At 45.2% G+C, this 10,256-nt stretch overlaps 1 long non-coding RNA gene across 1 annotated transcript in view; it reads left to right on the forward strand.

Moving 5' to 3' along the window:
- Nucleotides 1-4,532, forward strand: part of LOC122552403 — a 24,878-nt gene extending 20,346 nt beyond the window's left edge. Inside the window, exon 3 of the long non-coding RNA XR_006312362.1 lies at nt 4,243-4,532. This is a non-coding gene — a long non-coding RNA (uncharacterized LOC122552403). The remainder of the gene's footprint in view (nt 1-4,242) is intronic.
- The last annotated feature ends 5,724 nt before the right edge of the window (nt 4,533-10,256 follow it).

Consider the following 10,256-nt stretch of genomic DNA (forward strand, 5'->3'; position numbering starts at 1 on the left):
CCCCCTCTTAATTTAAAGCTATGCCCCCTTGTAATACCCGACTCAATACGCGGGGAAAGGTTCATACTGTCGACCCTATCTAAACCCCTAATCCTCTTGTACACCTCTATCAAGTCACCCCTAAACCTTCTTTTCTCTAGTGAAAACAGCCCCAAGTGCCTCAGTCTTTCCTCATACGATTTTCCTTCCATACCAGGCAACATCCTGGTAAACCTCCTCTGCACCCGTTCCAGTGCCTCCACATCCTTCCTATAGTATGGCGACCAAAACTGCACACAATATTCCAGATGCGGCCGCACCAGAGTTTTATACAACTGCATCATGACCTCAGGACTCCGGAACTCAATTCCTCTACCAATAAAAGCCACTACGCCATATGCCTTCTTCACCGCACTATTTACCTAGGTGGCAACTTTCAGAGATCTGTGTACATGGACACCAAGATCCCTCTGCTCATCCACACTACCAAGTATCCGACCATTAGCCCAGTACCCCATCTTTTTATTGCTCTTACCAAAGTGAATCACCTCACACTTACCTACATTGAACTCCATTTACCACCTTTCTGCCCAGCTCTGCAGACCAGTCATCCCACACAGAGACTCATTTACCCCCAGTCTGGTGGGTGAGGGCGGTCAGCGAGGGGGGTATATAGGACACAGCAAGGAATTTATTTGCGTGGGGGTAATGGAGGGAGAGGTTCGGGGAGCAATGACAGAGGGCAAAGGGGAAAGAGACAAAATGGGGAAGGGCAAGGTTAGGGGGAGGGCAACTGTCTGGGGGGAGGGTAAAGAGACAGAGGGAGACATACACACAGAGACAGAGAGAGGGAGAGAGAGACACACCCACAGTCTCAGAGAAAGAGAGAGAGAAACAGTCTCAGAGAGAGAGGAAGAGAGATGCCCACAGTCACAGAGAGAGGGGGAGAGACACTCAGTCTCAGAGAGAGAGGGAGAGATACACCCACAGTCTCACAGAGAGAGAGGGAGAGATACACCCACAGTCTCAGTCTCCAATGAAGCGTTGGTGGGATTTCCCACCTCTCTATTTATAGCTGCTCGTTTCGTAGAGGCATGGCATTCTAACCAGAACTCTATCAATAAAAACATCGATTTAAATCCTATCTACCTTCGCTTGAAAAAAAGAACCGGCAATGGCATCACCCGCCTTAAGAAACCAAGACCTATAAATAGAGAGAGGGGACATCTCAGCAGTGCTTCAGCGGGGACTCTCACTGATGATGTTACCCAGTATGGTGACAAAACATCTGAAAACATACCTTCCGGCTCAGTGAGCTAACTTACATACTTAGGATAATGGCTGACTCAGCCAGGTTTAAATACCCCAGGGTCTGTCACTCAAACCCATCTCCTCCAGTTCATCCAGTCAGCGCCCAGCTCCCTCCACCTGGAACACACCTCCCCCAGGTATGGGACACACCAACAACCATCTTTGTGGGATTATAGGGGGGTGTGGGAGAAAGCAGCAGCTCAATGGTTTAGCCCAGGTCTGTCCCTGTCCTTCCCCCACCCCCACTGGACCCAGCCTTGGAATACACACAGACACAAAACTGCAGTTTCACACCCAGAGCAGGCACAGCACCATGCTACAATCCAAATGGACACAAGAATTTTACACAAATCAATGAAACTAAAATGAACGAGTTAAGGGAGCAAGCTTGCTGAGCTTTGGTTTGACCCAAATCAGTTTAAACCTGTTAGACGACTGAACACAGTGTCTGTCCAATGGAACACCAGCAGGGTGATACAAAGGTACGGGGGTGTGGGGGTACAGGCCTGACTTGGGCAGACAGGTGAGAAGGAACATGGAACAGAGCTCAGGCCAGTGAGAGGACAGCTGACCATCTGATACTGACCTATAGCAGCTTGGTACTCAAATCCTGAGGGTTCACCCTGAATATAACTGGAATAACCCGAACACTGAGATAACAACCAGAACCAGGCGAATGGGGAGGATTCTGCAGTGAGCATCTCCCAAGCCCCTGTCCCAATGTCAAAACATGGTCACCCTCCGCCACGGTCAGCGTTACAATCCAGGACCAGAACTCGGAATTAATGGGACCATTTGTTTAGGGATCAGGGATTGCTTTCTCTTTATTGCAGACAGATTGAGTGATTGCAGAGTTACTCAAAAACTAAACAGAATTTTTACAGTTTATGCAAATAGGTTGAATTTTTATAAAGACTTAGAATAATAAAACAATCCAAACTCTTATCCGTTTCTATTTCTTTTTGTTAGTGTTTGGATTGATTTGCACAGGGACCAGGGACTGCAGTTTAGAGAGAATGGAATGAACAGGGACAGGAACAAATTATCCCAGAGAAAAAGAAATCTGCTGATTGTGCAGAGGCACGGCGAGGCCAGCAGAGAGTGGCATTGTATCACTTTAAACACAAGAGGGACAGACACAGACAGAGTCAGAGAGAGAGAGGCTGAGATGAGGTGCCACTGCTCTGCCCAGCAGAGAGATCTCCACCGTCCGAGCTTGACACTGAGCTATTCTACTGACCTGAGAAACTGTGTCTGCTTTAGTTGGGGATAGGACTATTGTTCGTTGTGTTCTTGATCATATCCCCCATGCATGGGATTGACGGAGATGATGGGAAGGTGGGTACAGTGGGACTCGTGTTGAGAGTTGTCCTTCCCCTGGTCAGGATGGGCTTGGTACATTAATTAATTATATGAAGAGAGACTGTATCTGTCAGAATTGGGGATGGTTCACTGATAGCAGAGGACACACCGTTTGTCAGTGTGGATTGTATCAGTCTCAATGTAGAGAAATATGAATCTGGCAGATATGGAAAAGAGTAAGATCATAGAATTCTGTCCATTCTCTATTTATCTCTGAACCCTCAGTCTATTACAAACCTTACGGCCTCATAGATTTGCCTCACTGTCAGGATATTGAGAAACAGAACAAATGTAAATGGTAAAAATGGTGTTAAAATGTTTCAGACTATTTAAAACTTTCCCACGGATGGTCTTCAGAATAACTGGAGCTGGTATAACAGTCCCTTGCCATCCCTGTCCTTCCTCCGTACTGGAGTATGCCCATTCTGAAGTCTGATCAACAGGTCTTTAAACAACTCCCACATGGGAAATGTGGACTTGCTCAATAACAGCTCTTCCCAATTAACTCTCCCTAGCTCCTGCTTAATACTGTCTTAATTTACCCTCCCCGAATTCAGTACCTTCCCACAAGGTCCTGACTTATCCTTATTCATAGCAATCTTAAAACTGAAGGAGTTGTGATCACTGTTTCGAAAATGCTGTCCCAGCGAAAGGTCAGTCAGCTGGCCAGGCCCATTAACCAATACAAGGTCCAGTCAGACCTTGCCACAGTGAATCAGATGGCAGATTGGAGGAACAACATCTTATCTTCCACCTGGAACTCAACATTGAGTTCTCCAATTTCAAATAACCTCCCTCCCCCTCCCTTCCACCCCTCCCTGCCACCAATTGGATTCATTCCTCCCATTGACCAATCAAGCCGTACCCTGTACTTGTGTTCACCTCAGCACTCCGTTCCTCTCCCCACCCAAAGCCCTCCCCCACGCCCACCCTTTATCAGCAGCTCCCCTTACCCCCACTCCCGAAGCATTGACCTCACCACCTCCTGATGCTGCCTGGCTTGCTGTGTTCTTCCAGCCTCCTGCTTGTCTCCGATGGTTACTAAGGTGACAGATGGCTCCAAATGTGGTGGTGGAGTAGTGACCAGTGAAGGAGGTTTACCTCAGTGTTAAACAGGACCTTGATCAGACGGGCCAATCATGAGCTGATACAAGGTTGGGTTTTAGGAGCTGTTTTACAGATGGTGATGGTCCATCGATCTTTCAATTGATCCCAGGCTCCATTATGAAGGCCCAAGCAAACAGAGTTCATCCAGAGTCAGTTCCCACTGAGCCCGATGGAGTCAGTGAGAGCCACAAAACCTTCCCATGGCAGCACTGAGGGGGGTCGGCTCATCAGCCACATCCAACCCCATTCCCCAGTGTCGGATCCGGTCTGTCCCTCTGACTGGGCCGTGGATTCCCCACCAACACGGCGGCTGATTGGTGGAAAGAACCAAATAAAGAGAGGGAGTGATATCAGCATCAGGCCAGGGGGAAGGGAATGGAACCAGAGAAAGGAAATCATTGCTGAAAATACATCTGTAATCAAAAGACATGGATTATTTACAGTATATTACTCTATAATAGGAACATTCCCTTTTTTATTTAGTTGTGCCCAGATGAGTGGATGAGTGAATTCCGTGAGGACAGGAGACTGCCATTGCTGTTCCCACTCTGACCTGCAGTGACCGATGATACTTGCCTCCAGGTTATTGACCTTGTATCTGGTTCACTCACTGACAACTGGTTGCTGGGGATGATGTTTTTCTGTGCATGTCTGATTCCTGTTTCAGTTATACTTTTGTTATCCAGCTTTCTATTAACGGTTGCTGATTGCTGACAACACTTCCCACTGTTTTGCTCCTCCAGTCTCTTTGGTTTCACTCCTCAGATGGAACCATTCCTGTCCGTTAGGAAAGGAGTGTTACCATGTTCCTGCTCCTCCTTCTCCTGTCAGTCCATTCTTCACCTGGACCCCTCATTCCTTTATCTGCTGCCTTTAATGTTCACTCTCTGTTACTTGGATTTATTCATCAATTGAGTTATTTTTATAACTGGATATTTCAGGGCATGCTTTAACTGGTCTCAGAAACTGTTCTGTGTCACCACGTAAACAAGTGCATTGGTGCAGCAGCTCAGGTCCCGCAGCATATATGAGGCTTGTACAAAAATATCAAAACCAGCAGAATCCAAGGATTGACTGACATGAAAGAAATGTAAAATATACAGCAACCAGAGAAGGATGAAACTTGCAGATATGGCAAAGAGTAAGATCACAGATTTCCTTCTGCTCTCTGTCTCTGGGTCACTCTATTTTTCTCTGACCCGTGAGTCCCTACGCACCGTAATGGCCTCAGAGATGTGTCTGACACTCAGAACATTAAGAAAGAGAATAAAAATGAATGGGAGCATTGGTGTTAAAAATTGCTCAAAATATTTAAAACTTGCCCACCGGCGGTTAATATAATAACTGGACCTTGTAGAACAGTACCATGGAATGTTTTCGATCATCTTTCCAGGTTTAAATCGAAAGTAGTTTGGAATATTTTTAAATGAAAAGAAAATACAGATTGTTGCTAGAACCCTAATTGAAGTATTCTCTGTCCAATACTTAGTTTTCATCTGACTGAAACAAATGGTGACAAATCGATTAAAAGAGAAAGTAATGGTGAACCAGACAGAACAATCAATGGCCCAGCAGCTCAGTACATAGATGACACGACACACAGGAGTGAAGTCCCGGAAACACTGTGGATAATAATAAGATGCAAACTGATGAAGTACGATTTCAAAAACAATGAATAGCAGATCAAATGTTGTCATGGCCACCAGATAATGAGTGGTGCATGCAGAAAGACCACACTTGCCCCGAGCTAAGATTAGAATCACCACCAGACTAGCTGTAAGAGAAACTGAAAGAAGAAAAGAGACTTGAAGTTACTGATCAAACATACCTGCGCCAGAGCCTGGGTTCAATTCCACCACTAGGTGGCTGTGTGTGTGGAGTTTGCACATTCATCTTTGTGTGTGTGTGTGTCGTGCATGTGGCGAGGGGTGGTGGTGGTGGTGGTGGATGTTCCCTCAATCACATTGTCACTGGATTTGTGTGCTCCCTTCAGGCTATTGACACATGCACATTACAGTTGCACAGTGAAAGATATTCCTAGTAAAACTTACAATTGAGTTTATGGATATTCTGCTGTTAGTGCTACACACTTACTACAATGAGCTGTGAAAAGCAAGAACTCTGACCCAGCAGTAACCTCCACTCAGTCTAATTCTACAATGACACATCCTCCCAGCAACGTGAGGCCACAGCAATCAGAGGATCCTGCCTGAGCTTCATCATGCCCATTCAGTACAATTCCATGATCAGCAATACCTTCACTTAGAGGTATTCCTGGAGATCTGGATCAGTAGTACACAACATTCTCAGAATGTCATGGTGAATAACTGATCTCCTGACTTTCCCAAAGCCTGTCCACTACCTACAAGACACAAATCAGGAGTGTGATGGAATATTGTCTACTTGCCTGGATGGGCTTAGCCCCAATAATTGTCAAGAAGCTTCACACCATCCAGGACAATTCAGGCCATATGATTGGCATTACATCCACAAGCATCTTCTCCCTCCACCACCAATGCTCAGGAGCTGCGGTGTGCAACATCTACAAGATGCACTGCAGAAATTCACCAAAGATCCTCTGACAGAAACCTTCCAAACCCACGACCAGTTCTTTCTAGAAGGACAAGGGCAGCATATATATGGGAATTCTAAAAGCTTCAGGTTCCACTCCAAACCACTCACCATTCTGATTTAGAAACATATCGCCATTCCCTCACTGTTGCTGGGTCAAAATCCTGGAATTCCCTCCCGAATGGCATTGTGGGTCAGCCCATAGGAGGTGGGCTGCAGTGGTTCAAGAAGGCAGCTCACCACCATCTTCTCAAGGGCAACTAGGGATGGACAATAAATTCTGACCAGCCAGTGATGCCCACATCCGACACCAATGAATAAATAGAGTCATAGTCATAGATTCCTACAGCACGAAGACAGGCCTTTTGGCCCAAACTGGGCCATGCTGACCAAATGCCCATCCATGCTAACCGCATCTCACTGCACTTGGCCTATATCGTCTTAATCGATTCCTATCCATGTATTTATCCAAATACCTTTTGACTCTTAATGTAAACAGCTCAACCACTTCCACTGGCAGCTTGTTCTGTATGCATACCACCCTCTGTGTTAAAAAGACGTTTCCTCTCAGGTTCCCTTTTATTATTTTCCCTCTAACCTTAAACTGATGCCCTTCAGTCCTCGATTCCCCAATCCTAGGAAAAAGGTTGAGTGCATTCACCCTGTCCATGTCTCTCATGATCTTATGCTCCTCTATAAGATCCTCCCCTTAGTCTCCTAAGCTCTGATGAAAAATGACCTCGCCAGTTCAACCTCTCCCCCAACTCAGACCATTGCTTCCTGGCAACAACCTTGTAAATTTGTTCTGCACTCTTTCCAGTTTACTAACATCCTTCCAATAACAAGGTGACCAAAACTGAACACAATACTACAAGTGCAGCCTCACCAACCTCCAGTATAACTTTAACGTAACTTACCAACTTCTACACTCAATTCCCTGACTGATGTCGGCCAGTGTACCAAAACCCTTCTTTGATGCCTTGTCTACCTCTGACTCCACTTTCAGAGAACTGTGAACCTGAACTGCAAGATCCCGCTGTTACACTACACTCCTTAAGACCCTACCATTCACCATGAAACTCTGACCTTGATTTGACTTTCCAAAGTGCAAGACCTCACACATCTATATTAAAGTCCATTCTGTCATTTCTCGGCCCACTTCACCAGCTGACTAAGGTGCTGCTGCAATTTCTGATCACCTTCCATGATACCGCCTGTTTTAATGTCATCAGCAAACTTACTGATAAAAAAAAACATCATTCCATTAAATCGATGGATAATGATTACCTGGCTAGGTAACATCATCAGTGGCGACCTCCAAGTGAAGCGAAGCTGTTGTCTCCTGCTTTCTATTTATATGTTTTTCCTGAATGGGGTTCCTGGGGTTTGTGGTGATGTCATTTTCTGTTCGTTTTCGGAGGGGTTGATAGATGGTATCTAGATCTATGTATTTTTTTATGGCGTTGTGGTTGGAGTGCCAGGCCTCTAGGAATTCTCTGGCACTCCAACCACAACACCATAAACAAACACATAGATCTAGATACCATCTATCAACCCCTCAGAAAACGAACAGGAAATGACATCACCACAAACCCTAGGAACCCCATCCAGGAGAAAGATATAAATAGAAAGCAGGAGACAACAGCTTCGCTTCACTTGGAGGTCGCCACTGATGATGTTACCTAGCCAGGTAATGAAACGTCTGGATATAAAACCTACAGCTCAATGAGCAAACCTACACCCTAAACCGCAGCATTAGTTTGGAAATGTTAACTGCGCACATTGGTATCACACGAGGAACACATACTGCCCTCACCCAGTGCCCAGTGAGTCAAAGGTAACATGTATCTGTCATACTTCATAAAGCGTTGGATCAGTGTTCAGACAGCACCCCACACCAATGAGTAGGATCCTCTAGGGTAGTGAAGACTAACTCCAAGATAAGAATCAAATATTTCAAGAGAGTCCATTACAGAAAGCTGGTGCCTGACTCAGTCTTCTGCATTATACTAACCTCTGGGCACAATAGCAGTAACACATGCACTGTGAACCTTACACAATCCTATTAAATTCTGCATGACCGTACTGTACATCTTTTTACAAATGGCCAAACTAACACGTCCTTTTGACAATCAAATAATTCAACAACACACATCAGAATTGGAACACTGTACTCAACATCTCTCCTAGTGATCTGTCCTCACAATATCATGCCCCCATATGTCCGCTCACAGGCAAAAACACACAGGATAGTCAAAGCCATCCGTGCTGACCCTCGCTTATCACTCCATAATGACCTGTCGAACCCACCTCTTGCCCACGTTGTCCCTGTGTTCCCATTCGGAGCCATCTGTCTGAGCAAGATCCACCAACAAACTCCCTTCACATCAGGAAATGGGAAACACCAGGTGGCACTGAGAGGTGGGTAGTTACAAAACCCATCTGACCGAGAGCAGGGTTTGAACTACCACAGAGAGAGAGAGAGACAGACAGAGAGAGAGTTGTCTTGCTAAACACTTTCTCGGCCAGCAAGGGTCAGTACTCAGTCAAACTCCATCATTGTGGACTCCGTGCAAACCCATTCTGCACAGTATGGAGGAAGAGACAATGCTGCACATTACTGAGGAGCCCCTTAATTGATAAACTATTCACTCAAAACTCAGTCAGTGAGTATACTATTGTCTGGCATTGAGATTTCCTTTGCCAAATAGAAATAAAATAATTACCATGAATAGTGTGGAAATAAGTCTGATTTGATGCAATAAATATGATTTAATACAACTTACCAGGAATACCAACACAGGGAAGAATGGTGTAGTATACTTTTCTGACCATTTGCCTTGGAAGATGCATTTTGTTGCTTGTGGAACAACCTCTCCTGTCCTGGTGCTGGCAATCTGTCAGAATTGGAGAATTCGCTAGGGATTGGAGCTGACACAGTTCCACAGTCTTTATTTTATGTTGTGTGGTATTTCCACCGGGAAACTAAGATCACATCTTTATTTTCAACAAACAGATTATGACAACATGTTTATTTTAATGATGTGATACCTGTGAGATTTAGGTCTCTCCTGAATACCCCAAAGACTGGATTAATCTGATCCCATTGTGTCTTAAATGTTAATTGCAAATTATCTTGAAACAACAAGATTTGTATTATTTCAAACAATATCACTCCCATCAAAATCTGAATAATTTGAGATTGTTTTTTCAGTGATGCCCTTCATTTTGCTGAGGCCACTCAGTCATTCAGTACCTCATGTTGTAAAGCTTCTTGCGATCTCTTCTACTGCACACTGTTATACCACTGCTTTCCTTGTTCATTCAGTTATTAGATTAGATTACTTTACATTGTGGAACCAGGCCCTTCGGCCCAACAAGTCCACACCACCCCGCCGAAGCGCAACCCACCCATACCCCTACATTTACCTCTTACCTAACACTACGGACAATTTAGCATGGCCAATTCACCTGACCTGCACATCTTTGGACTGTGGGAGGAAACCGGAGCACCCGGAGGAAACCCACGCAGACACGGGGAGAACGTGCAAACTCCACACAGTCAGTCGCCTGAGGCGGGAATTGAACCCGGGTCTCTGGCGCTGTGAGGCAGCAGTGCTAACCAACTCATTTGGGAAATTCGACCTGTGATCAAGCACTCTAATACAAAACCTGATGCTGATGCTGATCACAGCAACAGGTAGAAACTAGAAGAGGTAAGATTTTCTCAAAACAAATACAAAAACATCCGAAACGAATCCAGATCCTTCCCTTCAGAATCGTCGAATGGTAGAATCACATAAAACAGCAGAGGGCCTTCAGCCTATCGGATTTGTTCTGCCAAAATTACATTAAGTTCACATCACTTCCACTTTCCATCACTTGGCTCATTGCCTTGAACGTTATTGATCTCAAGTATTGAGCTA

The sequence above is a fragment of the Chiloscyllium plagiosum genome, chromosome 8 (genome assembly GCF_004010195.1).
Source record: "Chiloscyllium plagiosum isolate BGI_BamShark_2017 chromosome 8, ASM401019v2, whole genome shotgun sequence".
In the NCBI taxonomy this organism is placed as follows: domain Eukaryota; kingdom Metazoa; phylum Chordata; class Chondrichthyes; order Orectolobiformes; family Hemiscylliidae; genus Chiloscyllium; species Chiloscyllium plagiosum.